The sequence below is a fragment of the Oncorhynchus clarkii genome, chromosome 6 (genome assembly GCF_045791955.1).
Source record: "Oncorhynchus clarkii lewisi isolate Uvic-CL-2024 chromosome 6, UVic_Ocla_1.0, whole genome shotgun sequence".
NCBI lineage: Eukaryota > Metazoa > Chordata > Actinopteri > Salmoniformes > Salmonidae > Oncorhynchus > Oncorhynchus clarkii.
In genome coordinates, this window is record NC_092152.1 from 83,241,293 (window position 1) to 83,257,980 (window position 16,688).

Sequence of the window (16,688 nt, forward strand, 5' to 3'; positions counted from 1 at the left end):
CTGTATGAGCTGATGAACATGAGAAAGGGCTTGACAACGGCCTCAAAGGGTTGTTGTTTTGTGAATAAAATGAATCATATTGGAATTACAAATGGCTGTGTGTTTTTAAGGGTGGTGGGTGTATGATACATCCTAACCCTGTCTATGATGTTTACTGTTTATAAACATTTTCCACACATGATTACAATTCTATTGACCGATCTATTAGGCAGAGCACGTAATTATACGCTAACAAAGCATTTGTAACCTGCATTTGCCATGACTGAGCACCACCACAGATCCAGAAATATTGTTGTTTTATAATGCAAGAAGACATGCCCTTATGAGAACCTGCTTCATTAGCTTAATTGTAGCCTGCAGTCTACACACACAGACACACACACACACACAAAGTCCCCTAATCTGCAGTAATCAAAAATAAATGTGTTATTGATTTGCTTAACGCCTTTTACGTTGTGAATGTTTCATCTGGAGTAAATATGTCTGAAAATAGCACAATTAATGAGTACAGCTCCCAGCCCGGTTGTACACAAGCAGAGTAGAAGGACACACTGAAACATTGGTCTAGTGCTCCTTTAAAAAAAATGGGATTCTGGTACTGCTGTCATGAAATCAAATGTGATGTACGTTTTCAGCCAGGTCACAGCCTATGTTGAACAGGGATGACTTGAGACTTTTTTTCTTCTCAAATTAAAACAGGCCAAAAAAGAGCAACATGAGAACTCATATCACAACATGAGAACTCATATCACACAACATGAGAACTCATATCACACAACATGAGAACTCATATCACAACATGAGAACTCATATCACACAACATGAGAACTCATATCACACAACATCAGAACTCATATCACAACATGAGAACTCATATCACACAACATGAGAACTCATATCACACAACATGAGAACTCATATCACAACATGAGAACTCATATCACACAACATGAGAACTCATATCACAACATCAGAACTCATATCACACAACATGAGAACTCATATCACAACATCAGAACTCATATCACACAACATCAGAACTCATATCACAACACGAGAACTCATATCACACAACATAAGAACTCATATCACAACATCAGAACTCATATCACACAACATCAGAACTCATATCACAACACGAGAACTCATATCACACAACATAAGAACTCATATCACAACATCTGAACTCATATCACACAACATGAAAACTCATATGACAACATGAGAACTCATATCACACAACATGAGAACTCATATCACAACATCTGAACTCATATCACACAACATGAGAACTCATATGACAACATCAGAACTCATATTGCAATGCCACTTGAGAGGGTTCAACATAAGTTTAGTCTAATTCTGCAGAAATTCAATGTTAGTTATATGAATACAACAGACTAGATCTTGGTCTCAGGATAGCAGGTAGCCACCCCACCTCTGCTCATTTTCATACAGAGATGTAGCATCCATCCACATTCCACAATATACCTTGTAGCCTATAGCTGTAGTCACAATGAATCAAAACCTCCTTACCAGATCATTTTAAGAGCCATATATGATCACAATTTATGTTTTTACAACTGTTTTTGCTATTGAATGAAACACACTTTTATCCCATTTCGTTAAAATAACAGACAGATCATTTAAAATGACTGTGTATGTGCACAACCGCGACTCCTAACGTCAGATATCTGAATCTGCCAATGGCAAAAAAAACAACCGACAATCTTCGATTTCATTGGCCATTGCCTTTCTCACCGGGGCCTCTCATTGGTCCGTCGGATCTCCACCCTCTCGTACTGTCTCGCGGTGTCAGAGTGCTAGCAGTGAGAAGCAGATGCGCGATTGTGTGTCCACATTAAATGTTGCGCGAAGGTAAGGCATACAGCCTCTTGTGAAAAGGAACATTCAGAGAGAAGCCAGCTATCTAAGTCATTGATTTCAGCATCCCTGGATATTCAGCACTATAACTGAACAGGACATTTATTGAGCTTTTGTCGCAGGTAAGTCACACGTCTTTCAGCATTCTCTAATGTTTATTATTGCCCATGTAATGCTAACGTCTGTTTGCAATAATTTTCCATTCTCCACATACACAGCCAGCTGCTAGTTAGGACAACCGTCATATGTAGTGCCTTGTTCAGACAGTATAGCGACGGAAATTGCTATTTTTGCCGTACTAGCTTGTTTGCTAGCTAAGTAGCTAGCTATCATTGTATTTGATAGGATGCATGGAAGTTACATGTACACGTTAGCCTGCCAGTTAGCTAACGTTACAGTAGTGGACCAGCCAGCAATGTTTTAAGACATCAGCTGGCAGCTACGTTAGCTTCTTGTAGACACACTCGTACAGCCACAGCGGGTAACGTTAGCTAGCTAACTAGCTATATGTTTTGCAAGTTGCACAAAAACACTAACTAGGTATGTTGTTCAATGTAAAGGGATAAAGAAAAGAAGGAAAGCCACATTTGGGTACCTTAACAGTGTTCATGCCCTCTTGACATTCTAGCAAGCTCCTGCTACGTGGCCAGTCTCTCATGCGTTCAACTCTGAACTTCTGAGTTTAGGCGAGTAAACTAGTTAACTATTTCTAACTACCAGATGGTACAACATTAACACTTGAGTTATCCTGTCTGTACAACCCAACCACAATCAAAGTAGATTCCACCCTCCTCAGTCCCGTTTTAGAGTTTTGCTATGCTAGCATAGTATAAAACTAGTCTGATTCATCTATGGGTGTTTTCAGTCATTTTTAAAGCGAACCCTGGGGATAAAAAAAAAATCTAAATAACTCAGTTCTCTTTGTGTTCACACTGCCCTTGCATTTGAATGAGGACTCAACTATTTTGCCAGTTCACCTATTTTGTGAGTCACATTGCTATGTTTAGACTGGACCCAAGATATTTTTCAAAAATTCATTCAATACACTCGGAGTTTTTACAAATGGCAGGAAAGCCATTCAATCAGAATGTGTTATTGGACAGCTAGATATACCTACTTACGTTGTTGGAAGCTAATAGATTGCATTTAGTTAAAAGATGAGACAATCATTTTAATCAGAAGATACGATTAACATGTAAATATTATGGTAACATAATAAATGGCAGAAGAATAACTGCAGATTAAATAATGCTGTCATGGTAAATTGTAAACCTGATGTTGGGTACTGCCCCTTTTGAGAGCTAGAATAAATGTTGTACCCTAGTTTGTGATTCTCACCAAATACAGTATATTATCTCCTCACACTATTCAACCCCCACAATCGAATAAACAGGCTATGAAGCTCTCTTAGCCTATAGATCATATATTGCAAAAAATTATCTGAAATAAAATCCACCATTTTTTGGGGCATTTCTGTGCATTCTTGACAATTGCTAATCAATATCCAAAACGGCACATTTTCCCCCACAAACCTGCACATCATCTCTCTTTCGTGGCACTAATGTGAGGGGTTATGTCAGGGGAAACGGTGGCGCTGGAATAACGACATGTAAACCTGGGGAGATTTTTGTTCACATTACCCCCAAAAAGTGAAGGAACCGAGTTCAGACCACCTCTCCAGATGGTTTCGCTTCGCGTCTGGGGCTCTTTTGAGAGGTCGGAGTTCCTTTGGAATGTTCGCACTGTACAATTTTCTTTTTGCAAACTGCATTGAGTTCTCCAAAGTCGTCTGAAAGGGACCAAGTGTGAAAACAACCTAAAACAGGGGTGTCAAACTTATTTTGCCCTGAGGGCTGTTTGTTTGGCTCCCCTGATCTTTAAAAAATACACTACTTTTCAGAAATAAAAAAGTGTCACACACCCCAGTCAGTTCTATTCTATCCAGCCTCTTCACCAATTAACGGAGGTTCATCCAGCTTCACTTTGTTCTGTCAAACTGTTACTGCAGTCTTGGATACAGTTACTTTTTGGGGCTTTTGTGTGCACTGGCTGAGCACTGGCTCAGCCCACTTGGCTGTTGTGTGTCTGCATCTCTCTGCTCTGAGAAGCAGTCTTTGCTCTGTGCGCTCTAGCAAGCCTAATGCCTTCAGAAAGTTAACACAATTTGACTTTTTCCACACTTTTTTTTTGTTGTTACAGCCTGAATTTTAAATGTATTAAATTGAGTGTCATTATTTTCCCCCCATTTAAAAAAAAATATATATATATCTATATCACACACACACACAAAATAAAAAGCTGGAATGTCTTGAGTCAAGTATTCAACCCGTTTCTTATGGCAAGCTTAAATAAGTTCAGGAGTAAAAATTTGATTAAAAAGTCACATACGTTTGCATGGACTCACTCTGTGTGTAATAATAGTGTTTAATATTTATTTTATAATGACTGCGTCATCTCTGTACCCCACACATACAATTATCTGTAAGGTTTCTCCGTCGAGCAGTGAATTTCAAACACAGAACACAGATTCAACCACAAAGACCAGGGAGGTTTTCCAATGCCTCACAAAGAAGGGCACCTATTGGTAGATGGGTAATACAAAAAAAAAAGCAAGCAGACATTGAATATCCCTTTGAGCATGGTGAAGTTAATAATTACGCTTTGGAGGGTGTATCAATATAGTCAGTCACTGCGACGATCCAGACCCCCGTCCAAACTCAGTTGCCGGAGAGGAAGGAAACCACTCAGGGATAGCACAATGAGGCCAATTGTGACTTTTTAAAGGGGTTACAGAGTTTAATGGCTGTGACAGGAGAACTGAGGATGGATCAACATTGTAGTTACTCCACAATACTAACCTAAATGACAGAGTGAAAAGAAGGAAGACTGTATAGAATATAAATATTCCAAAACATGCATTCCTCAATACAAGGCATTATATTTGTAGCAAATCCATCACATCACTGAGTACCACTTCATATTTTCAAGCATGGTAGTGGCTGCATCATGTTATGGGTATGTTATTAATCGTCAAGAACTAGGGATGTGTTTTAGGATAAATAGAAACAGAATAGAGCTAAGCAAAGGCAAAATCCTAGAGTAAAACCTTGTTCAGTCTGCTTTCCAACAGACACTTGGAGACAAATTCACCTTTCAGAAGGACAATAACCTAAAACGCAAGACCAAATATACACTGTAGTTTCTTTCCAAGATGACATTAAATGATCCTGAGTGGCCTAGTTACAGTTTTGACTTAACATCTGCATGAAAATCAAATCAAATCAAATTTTATTTGTCACATACACATGGTTAGCAGATGTTAGAGTGTAGCGAAATGCTTGTGCTTCTAGTTCCGACAATGCAGTAATAACCAACAAGTAATCTAACTAACAATTCCAAAACTACTGTCTTGTACACAGTGTAAGGGGATAAAGAATATGTACATAAGGATATATGAATGAGTGATGGTACAGAGCAGCATAGGCAAGATACAGTAGATGGTATCGAGTACAGTATATACATATGAGATGAGTATGTAAACAAAGTGGCATAGTTTAAAGTGGCTAGTGATACATGTATTACATAAGAATACAGTCTATGGTATAGAGTACAGTATATACGTATGCATATGAGATGAATAATGTAGGGTAAGTAACATTATATAAGGTAGCATTGTTTAAAGTGGCTAGTGATATATTTACATCATTTCCCATCAATTCCCATTATTAAAGTGGCTGGAGTTGAGTCAGTGTCAGTGTGTTGGCAGCAGCCACTCAATGTTAGTGGTGGCTGTTTAACAGTCTGATGGCCTTGAGATAGAAGCTGTTTTTCAGTCTCTCGGTCCCAGCTTTGATGCACCTGTACTGACCTCGCCTTCTGGATGATAGCGGGGTGAACAGGCAGTGGCTCGGGTGGTTGATGTCCTTGATGATCTTTATGGCCTTCTGTGACATCGGGTGGTGTAGGTGTCCTGGAGGGCAGGTAGTTTGCCCCCGGTGATGCGTTGTGCAGACCTCATTACCCTCTGGAGAGCCTTACGGTTGAGGGCGGAGCAGTTGCCGTACCAGGCGGTGATGATACAGCCCGCCAGGATGCTCTCGATTGTGCATCTGTAGAAGTTTGTGAGTGCTTTTGGTGACAAGCCGAATTTCTTCAGCCTCCTGAGGTTGAAGAGGCGCTGCTGCGCCTTCTTCACAATGCTGTCTGTGTGAGTGGACCAATTCAGTTTGTCTGTGATGTGTATGCCGAGGAACTTAAAACTTGTTACCCTCTCCACTACTGTTCCATCGATGTGGATAGGGGGGTGTTCCCTCTGCTGTTTCCTGAAGTCCACAATCATCTCCTTAGTTTTGTTGACGCTGAGTGTGAGGTTATTTTCCTGACACCACACTCCGAGGGCCCTCACCTCCTCCCTGTAGGCCGTCTCGTCGCTGTTGGTAATCAAGCCTACCACTGTTGTGTCGTCCGCAAACTTGATGATTGAGTTGGAGGCGTGCGTGGCCACGCAGTCGTGGGTGAACAGGGAGTACAGGAGAGGGCTCAGAACGCACCCTTGTGGGGCCCCAGTGTTGAGGATCAGCGGGGAGGAGATGTTGTTGCCTACCCTCACCACCTGGGGGCGGCCCGTCAGGAAGTCCAGTACCCAGTTGCACAGGGCTGGGTCGAGACCCAGGGTCTCGAGCTTGATGACGAGCTTGGAGGGTACTATGGTGTTGAATGCCGAGCTGTAGTCGATGAACAGCATTCTCACATGGGTATTCCTCTTGTCCAGATGGGTTAGGGCAGTGTGCAGTGTGGTTGAGATTGCATCGTCTGTGGACCTATTTGGGCGGTAAGCAAATTGGAGTGGGTCTAGGGTGTCAGGTAGGGTGGAGGTGATATGGTCCTTGACTAGTCTCTCAAAGCACTTCATGATGACGGAAGTGAGTGCTACGGGGCGGTAGTCGTTTAGCTCAGTTACCTTAGCTTTCTTGGGAACAGGAACAATGGTTGCCCTCTTGAAGCATGTGGGAACAGCAGACTGGTATAGGGATTGATTGAGTATGTCCGTAAACACACCGGCCAGCTGGTCTGCGCATGCTCTGAGGGCGCGGCTGGGGATGCCGTCTGGGCCTGCAGCCTTGCGAGGGTTAACACGTTTAAATGTCTTACTCACCTCGGCTGCAGTGAAGGAGAGACCGCATGTTTTCGTTGCAGGCCGTGTCAGTGGCACTGTATTGTCCTCAAAGCGGGCAAAAAAGTTATTTAGTCTGCCTGGGAGCAGGACATCCTGGTCCGTGACTGGGCTGGACTTCTTCCTGTAGTCCGTGATTGACTGTAGACCCTGCCACATGCCTCTTGTGTCTGAGCCGTTGAATTGAGATTCTACTTTGTCTCTGTACTGACGCTTAGCTTGTTTGATAGCCTTGCGGAGGGAATAGCTGCACTGTTTGTATTCGGTCATGTTACCAGACACCTTGCCCTGATTAAAAGCAGTGGTTCGCGCTTTCAGTTTCACGCGAATGCTGCCATCAATCCACGGTTTCTGGTTAGGGAATGTTTTAATCGTTGCTATAGGAACGACATCTTCAACGCACGTTCTAATGAACTCGCACACCGAATCAGCGTATTCGTCAATGTTGTTGTCTGACGCAATACGAAACATGTCCCAGTCCACGTGATGGAAGCAGTCTTGGAGTGTGGAGTCAGCTTGGTCGGACCAGCGTTGGACAGTCCTCAGCGTGGGAGCCTCTTGTTTTAGTTTCTGTCTGTAGGCAGGGATCAACAAAATGGAGTCGTGGTCAGTTTTTCCGAAAGGGGGGCGGGGCAGGGCCTTATATGCGTCGCGGAAGTTAGAGTAACAATAATCCAAGGTCTTTCCACCCCTGGTTGCGCAATCGATATGCTGATAAAATTTAGGGAGTCTTGTTTTCAGATTAGCCTTGTTAAAATCCCCAGCTACAATGAATGCAGCCTCCGGATAAATGGCAGACTTAAAAATAATCAACAATCAACTTGATAGAGCTTAAACCATTAAAAATAAATAATAGTATGGCAATATTGTTCAATCCAGGTATGGAAAGCTCTTAGACTTACCCAGAAAGACTCACAGCTGTAATCGCTGCCAAAGGTGATTCTAACTCCGGTTGTTGAACACTTGTGTTATATATATATTTCTGAATATGTTCTTTAGGCACTGTATATGCCAAGAAAGCCTCCATGGTTTGGCCTTGGCAGTGTGCACTTTTGTCAGTCAGCGACTGTGATTTGTAGTTTACGTGTCCTTCCAAACCCATTTCAAAGCCCTCTCTTCAATGAGTGTCCTTCATCAGCACATTTTGTCATACATTCTTGAATTATTCTTTCTGTGATTGAAGTGCAGAGCTAGCTGATGCTCAAAGGAACAGTGCATCAGTTGCTATTCAGACTTCCAAAAGAGACTCATCAGTGGAAATGCCTTTTCATTCATAAGCACTTTTGAAAAGACCCGGGGACTACATCTTTTCTAGAAATGTGATGCATAAATGGCTCATTGGGTTTAGAGTTTAATTTGAGATTTCTGCTGCAGCCAATGTTCCCTCTAAGCTGTGCGCGCACACGCAGTAGCCCCGAGACACGCAGCTCCCTGGGACTGCAGTGCAGAAATATCAGCCTGCAGAGAGTAGCTTGAGATTAAACTTCACTCAACTTTCTAGAGCAGTGGTCACCAACCGGTCGATCGATTGGTCAATCTCCAAGGCATTCCTAGTCGACCTTCAAACATTTCTGTAAAAACCCCAACGATAAATCCTTGTTCCTATTTTTTATTTATTTGTCTCCTGCTGTTGGTGGTAGGTGCACCCGGGTAGGGGAAAGGTTGCCATTTTGAACCATTTCATGTGACTGTAGGTACAAACTCTCCCTTCCCGGCGGGCCCAGAGAGCAAATCAAGTGCACTAAAGGCCTACCGCTGTCCAATCAGTTGGCTCAGACCTGCCGCTGTCCAATCAGTTGGCTCAGACCTGCCGCTGTCCAATCAGTTGGCTCAGACCTGCCGCTGTCCAATCAGTTGGCTCAGACCTGCCGCTGTCCAATCAGTTGGCTCAGACCTACCGCTGTCCAATCAGTTGGCTCAGACCTACCGCTGTCCAAATCAGTTGGCCCAGATGATCGTGTCTGCAGTAACGCAGCAGGCATTATAGAAAGCTGAAGCAACGTTGGTACTGTGAGATTTCAAGATGTGTAAAACCATGAGAGAGACTCAATGAGTACAGCAAAGAGCTGCTGTTTTTATGACTGAGTTCATGTTTCATTTCTTACTTAGCAATGTCAACATTTTGGTCAGTGTAGGAAAGGGAAAGTGGAGGGGTGTTGAGAGGCGGACCCTCAGTCTGCTGCTCTCGCCCTCCGCTGTGAATGACCATCAGATGCACGCACCATCAGCAAATTATTTAAACAAGTAATACAACAACATATCTATTACTGTTGTGATCAAACCCTGAATTCGGGGTTCAAACACTGAATGCTGATTGGCTGACAGCCGTGGTATATCAGACAATATACCATGGGTATGAGAACTTATTTATTTTTACTGCTCTAATTCCATTGGTAACCAGTTTATACTAGCAATACGGCATCTCAGAGGTTTGTGGTATATGGCCAATATACCACGGCTAAGGGCTGTCTGCAGGCACTCTGCGTTGCGTCGTGCGTAAGAACAGCCCTTAGCCGTGGTATATTGGCCATATACATTTGAAGTCGGAAGTTTACATACACCTTGGCCAAATACATTTAAATTCAGTTTTTCTCAATTCCTGACATTTTAATCCTAGTAAAAACTCTCTGTTTTAGGTCAGTTAGGATCACCACTTTATTTTAAGAAAGTGAAATGTCAGAATAATAGTAGAGTGATTTATTTAAATGTTATTTATTTCATCACATTCCCAGTGGGTCAGAAGTTTACATACACTCAATTAGTATTTGGTAGCATTGTTTAACTTGGGCCGAATGTTTTGGGGAGCCTTCCACAAGCTTCCCACAATAATTTGTGTGTATTTTGGCCCATTCCTCTTGACAGAGATGGTGTAACTGAGACAGATTTGTAGGCCTCGTTGTTCGCACACGCTTTTTCAGTTCTCCCCACACATTTTCTATAGGATTAAGTTCAGGACTTTGTGATGGCCATTCCAATACTTTGACTTTGTTGTCCTTAAGTCATTTTGCCCCAACTTTGGAAGTCTGCTTTGGGTCATTGTCCATTTGGAAGACCCAAGCTTTCACTGATGTCTTGAGATGTTGCTTTAATATATTCACCATCTTCCTGCCTCATGATGCCATCTATTTTGTGAAGTGCACCAGTCCCTCCTCCAGCAAAGCACCCCCACAACATGATGCTGCCACCCCCGTGCTTCACGGTTGGGATGGTGTTCTTCAGCTTGCAAGCATCCCCCTTTTTCCTCCAAACATAACGGTGGTCACTTTCAATGCAACACTACCCAAAACAAAATACTTTTGCTGTCGGCAGAACGCATCGGAGTAGGATTCTATTGCATTGACATGCACTACTTAACCTGTACTCTACACATACCTGTGCTGCAGTAGGCCTATATGCAAATAGACTGTTGCCATATATGGATGTGTGCCATTTACTTTGAGCTGGACTGTGTTTACAGCATGATCAGTCATGAGTAAATGCTTTTGTTTTGTACACATTTTGTTTATATCTTTTGCTAGTTAGTGAGTTAGCCAAGTTACACAATTTTTTGTAGTCAGCAATGGGGAGTGATTGCTTCCTCCAAGAGCACAAAACACATGCATTTCTATAAATCTTTGAAAAGAGAGTCAGGTAAAGAGCTTTTTTGTTTTGTCTTAAAGGGGCAGTGCTGTATTTTGAGACAGGCATGAAATAAGCTAAGCCAACAGGGTAACTGTCTGATTCTCTGTAGTAATGGTATGGGAATAATAATGCATTTTATTTTGTAAAGTGGTTTCTGGCATCAAACAACATTTTCAGTCACCTTGGCCTCTGTTAAAACTGTAACTTAAAGTGGGTGCACCCTCAGTGTTCAGTCACCTTGGCCTCTGTTAAAACTGTAACTTAAAGTGGGTGCACCCTCAGTGTTCAGTCACCTTGGCCTCTGTTAAAACTGTAACTTAAAGTGGGTGCACCCTCAGTGTTCAGTCACCTCGGCCTCTGTTAAAACTGTAACTTAAAGTGGGTGCACCCTCAGTGTTCAGTCACCTTGGCCTCTGTTAAAACTGTAACTTAAAGTGGGTGCACCCTCAGTGTTCAGTCACCTTGGCCTCTGTTAAAACTGTAACTTAAAGTGGGTGCACCCTCAGTGTTCAGTCACCTTGGCCTCTGTTAAAACTGTAACTTAAAGTGGGTGCACCCTCAGTGTTCAGTCACCTTGGCCTCTGTTAAAACTGTAACTTAAAGTGGGTGCACCCTCAGTGTTCAGTCACCTTGGCCTCTGTTAAAACTGTAACTTAAAGTGGGTGCACCCTCAGTGTTCAGTCACCTTGGCCTCTGTTAAAACTGTAACTTAAAGTGGGTGCACCCTCAGTGTTCAGTCACCTTGGCCTCTGTTAAAACTGTAACTTAAAGTGGGTGCACCCTCAGTGTTCAGTCACCTCGGCCTCTGTTAAAACTGTAACTTAAAGTGGGTGCACCCTCAGTGTTCAGTCACCTTGGCCTCTGTTAACCTCTTGGATCTCCCCATACCGGATCCGGTATCAGGAATACAGACTCAAGCTCATTACCATAACGCAACGTTAACTATTCATGAAAATCGCAAATGAAATGAAATAAATATGCCATCTCTCAAGCTTAGCCTTTTGTAAACAACACTGTCATCTCAGATTTTCAAAATATGCTTCTCAACCATAGGAAAACAATAATTTGTGTAAAAGTAGCTAGCTAGCGTAGCATTTAGCGTTAGCATTAGCGTTAGCATCCAGCACGCAACATTTCAACAAAAACATAAAAGCCTTCAAATAAAATCATTTACCTTTGAAGAACTTCAGATGTTTTCAATGAGGAGACTCTCAGTTAGATAGCAGATGCTCAGTTTTTCCCAAAAAGATTCTTTGTGTATTAGAAATAGCTCCGTTTTGCACATCACATTTGGCTACCAAAAAAAAAAACGAAAATTCAGTCCTCAAAACGCGAACTTTTTTCCAAATTAACTCCATAATATCGACTGAAAACATGGCAAACGTTGTTTAGAATCAATCCTCAAGGTGTTTTTCACATATCTCTTCATTGATATATCGTTCTTGGACGCATGGTTTCTCCCCTGAATCAAATGGTAAAGTACAAGCAGCTGGCAATTGCGCACCGAATTCCACGCAGGACACCAGGCGGACACTTGGAAAATGTAGTCTCTTATGGTCAATCTTCCAATGATATGCCTACAAATACGTCACAATGCTGCTAAGACCTTGGGGGAACGACAGAGAGTGTAGGCTCATTCCTTGCGCAATCACAGCCATATAAGGAGACAATGGAAAACAGAGCTTCAGAAATTCTGCTAGTTTCCTGGTTGACGCATCATCTTGGTTTCGCCTGTAGAATGAGTTCTGGGGCACTTACAGACTATCTTTGCAGATTCTGAAACTTCAGAGTGTTTTCTTTCAAAAACTGTCAAGAATATGCATAGTCGAGCATCTTTTCGTGACAAAATATCGCGCTTAAAACGGGAACGTTTTTTATCCAAAAATAAAATAGCGCCCCTAGAGATCCAAGAGGTTAAAACTGTAACTTAAAGTGGGTGCACCCTCAGTGTTCAGTCACCTTGGCCTCTGTTAAAACTGTAACTTAAAGTGGGTGCACCCTCAGTGTTCAGTCACCTCGGCCTCTGTTAAAACTGTAACTTAAAGTGGGTGCACCCTCAGTGTTCAGTCACCTCGGCCTCTGTTAAAATTGTAACTTAAAGTGGGTGCACCCTCAGTGTTCAGTCACCTTGGCCTCTGTTAAAACTGTAACTTAAAGTGGGTGCACCCTCAGTGTTCAGTCACCTTGGCCTCTGTTAAAACTGTAACTTAAAGTGGGTGCACCCTCAGTGTTCAGTCAACGGGCTGGAAGTTGCACTGAATTTTTACTATGTTCAAGTTTGCGCTCAGCATACTTTACATTTTCTCAGTGCTGGGAAAAAAATTGAGGGAACATTGGCCTCAGCCCTGTCTAGTTTGCAGTGTTGTCTGATCAAGTCACTTCACCTCAGCAGTTTACAGGACTTGCTGCTTTCCCTTCAGGTCAGGCATGGCTCTAGAAAGAATTTGCCTGAATGAAATGCGTAGGCCTTTCCCTTCATTGCTTAATCAGGTCATGTCTGAAACATGAATCTGGAAAGATCTGCCTGTCTTGACAAGAGCTGGATAGTCAACCACAGCTGTTTTCCTTATCAGGCGTCTGTCTGCAAGCTCTGCTGTTTCAGTGGAATGAACCTCTGGACCACATTGTTTCTGTATTCTTACAAGAAGTCTTACAACTCTTATGCATGGTGCTGAATTGACTGTTTTGCTAATTCTCTTGAACCTGGCTCCACCTCTCAGTGAGGGCTTTCAATATGTTGGATGTTGCGCACACACTAAATTGTAATTCCTGCATTTATGTAGAAACTAATGTATTTACAGCTTTGATTAATGCATCAGTGTTAAGTTGATTCAACAGGAATCTTTAGTTCTAGGGAAAGTGTTCAGTTAATTACAAAGCTTTTTTCCTATGTGGCTCTCTGCTATGTGAAGTAGACCAGTATTAAGGGTGCTATAGTTGGATAGACAGGTGCTGATTGCAGCCAGAAGATCCAGCTACTTTACAAACAGTGGACAAATGGCCTCTACTCTACTTCTCCAGTCAGCTGCTGGAGCCATCTCTTTCCTCAAGGGGCTCGGCTTTGGGTCGCATCAGGGCAAAATGCTAAATTATTTTATATAGTCATTGGGAATACATGGGCCTTTTGATGTGCTTTAGTGGCGGCAGGTAGCCTAGTGGTTAGATCGTTGGACTATTAACCGAAAAGTTTGCAAGATCAAATCCCCGAGCTGACAAGGTAAAAATCTGTTGTTCTGCCCCTGAACAAGGCAGTTAACCCACTGTTCCTAGGCTGTCATTGAAAATAAGAATTTGATCTTTACTAACTTGCCTAGTTAAATAAAGGTGTAAAAAAAAAAAAAAAGTGAACCGAAAAGTCATGTTTGAAGCATGTAGGTGAGGCTAGCTAGTTGCTAGGACTACATCAGGCCCAGTGTTAAAGGCCTGGCCTGTAGTCTAATTATTATTATTATTATTATTTATTTATTTTTTTAAAATGTTGCTGTTATTTCAGTCATGTTATTCAGACTACTTGAGAACTCGAATAGACCACATAGGTGGTTAATGCCCCCAGTGTGTGAACAGATGTGAAAAGCAACATTAGCCAGAACACTAGGCTACTTGCTTGAGGAACTTAGGTTCTGTAGGCTAAATGGTGTGGGGCAATGCAGTGTTCAGGGAAATGTTGGCGTCTCATTTGCATGATGAACTAAATTAGTTCTGGGTTTGAACAAGCTTATGTTATCTCAGCTTACCACCCCATTCTATTGGGAGCAGTTATCATCTTGGCTAAATTAATGAATGATAAGTTGGGCTGATTATCAGACTGTCAAAAAGTAAGCTAATTATTGTGTGTGTGTGTGTGTGAGGCTTTTGTATCAGTTGCTTTGCATTAGCCTAAAGAGAGACGGTACCGTCTAGCTTCCTGCCACAGATATACACATTTCTTCTGTTTTTTCCCCTTTTTATTGTTTGAATGAGGCTTGGTAGTCCTACTTCCTGTTCCGTAGCTTTGGAAAGCAACCCTCAACAATGAGCTGCTTTTATGAGCTTTGAAATATTCCAGCTGAAGAAATTTGTATTCAAGGAATGTTAACATTTCTGTGCCCTGGGGAGATGCCATTGTCTCTGGGGGTTTTGCCTGCCGCCCATGGCAAAGCAGAGTCCTAAAGCAGACTGAGTGGCTTTATGGCACTTGTTTGGCTTTGTCCTGCCCTGTGGTGGTTTGCTGGGAGGTTATCAGAGGTGGGGTGTCTGGGGCCAGGCATACAGGCAGATGGCCACTCTGTGCTGCTCATACCCTACTGGAGCACACTAGGAAAACCTCTAATTGTCATGTCCTTTTGGGACGTGGCAGTGAAGTGGCAGTGCTTGAACATCTCCCTTCCTGTTTTCTGGCTAAATTGTGTTTCAAGGACCCACGACCATGTTAACTCTTGCTCTTAACAAATTGTTCCATCGGCTTGTTTTCAGTAAGGCTTACCTACACGGTGTCGACCCCAAGGTATTGTCATCAGTAACAAGTGTGTCTAGCAAACAACCAAACCATTATTTAAGCATGGTACAATTTAGTATGCTGCAGTGGATTAAATATCCAATGTTAACAATATAACAGCTTTCTCAGTAATGTATTTATGAATTGAATTAACACAAATCTCTTGGAAATGTAAAAGTCCCCCTGTCAAGGCTGTGTTTCAGGGCAAGTCTTGAATGATTAGAGAGATGGGCCTGGTACTAGCAGCAGTGTAGCCTCATAATGATGGGCCTGGTACTAGCAGCAGTGTAGCCTCATAATGATGGGCCTGGTACTAGCAGCAGTGTAGCCTCATAATGATGGGGCTGGTACTAGCAGCAGTGTAGCCTCATAATGATGGGGCTGGTACGGGCTAGTACTAGCAGCAGTGTAGCTTCATAATGATGGGCCTGGTACTAGCAGCAGTGTAGCCTCATAATGACGGGCCTGGTACTAGCAGCAGTGTAGCCTCATAATGATGCAGCATTTTTACTAACATTCCTAAATCTCTTCTTATTGTCAAGGTTGTATGGAAATGTGAGTTGTAGCTGTAATCAGTGGCTCATGTGACTTCTGTCTTGGTAGTTACAATAGTTCCATGTTTCAACCCATAGCCTACACACACACACACACACACACACACAGCAACCCTGCTTTCAAGAGCGACAGTTTACAACCAATGAAACCAACCCCGTCCACACATAATTAGCACTTAGCAGTATGTCTTGATAATCGCGAGTCTCACCTGCAGTGCCTTGATAAGATGCAGAACTTTCCCTCCCGTTCTCCTTTATTAACTTTTGCTAAAGCTTTGGGGAGTCTGCCAAGGCCCACCAAGTGCTTTGATTAAGAGGCATATGATATTTCAGTGGACTAATTATACTGGAAGGTGCGAGGGGAATTTTTAATAGGGAGTTTGGCTGAGAACAGGTCTCGAGCACAAAGGAAGCTGAAGTGAAATGGGAAGAAGTAATTTGGCCTTCACCGATTTTCAGATGAGGCCTTTTCCGCTGTCTTTTTGTTTTACTGCAGCACCTCTTAATGAGCGTCCGTAGGAGCTGTTCCATGTAATTTCAGCAAACCATGACACCCACCATCTCAGACCATACAATTTATTTTCATCATGAGCACAAGCAAATGGCTCTCTACCCAAAGTTACAAATAAAATGTTGTGATCTGTTCAATAAACATGAGACCAGTGACATTTTATAAAAGGGTGTGGCAGGAACAGTGGCATCTAATGGACAAAACTGGGTATTTTCACACTTTTGTTAAGTAATGCAAGCAACTTCAATGGCCAATTTCTCGGAACAGGGAAAAACCACCAGGTTAACAGGGAATACATTACATAGTATGACGAAACAATACTCCAAGCCGTTGCTACAACTTGTTAGACATGGGGAACTGATAATGGGGGGGGGGGGGACTTTTGATCATGTTATTGGATTCCTCATGACTTACAATAATTATGGTCCAAATTGGATGTTAGGTACTATGTTTGTTTTTTGAGTCCTATAA

The 16,688-nt window shown here is 42.4% G+C and overlaps 1 protein-coding gene across 1 annotated transcript in view; it reads left to right on the forward strand.

Annotated features, from left to right (window-relative positions):
• Positions 1–1,850: 1,850 nt before the first annotated feature.
• The window catches only part of LOC139412458 (D-glucuronyl C5-epimerase B-like), a 58,271-nt gene continuing 43,433 nt past the window's right edge, over positions 1,851–16,688 (forward strand). Inside the window, exon 1 of the mRNA XM_071159246.1 lies at positions 1,851–2,006. The gene's annotated coding sequence lies outside the window, so the exon portion shown is untranslated. The remainder of the gene's footprint in view (positions 2,007–16,688) is intronic.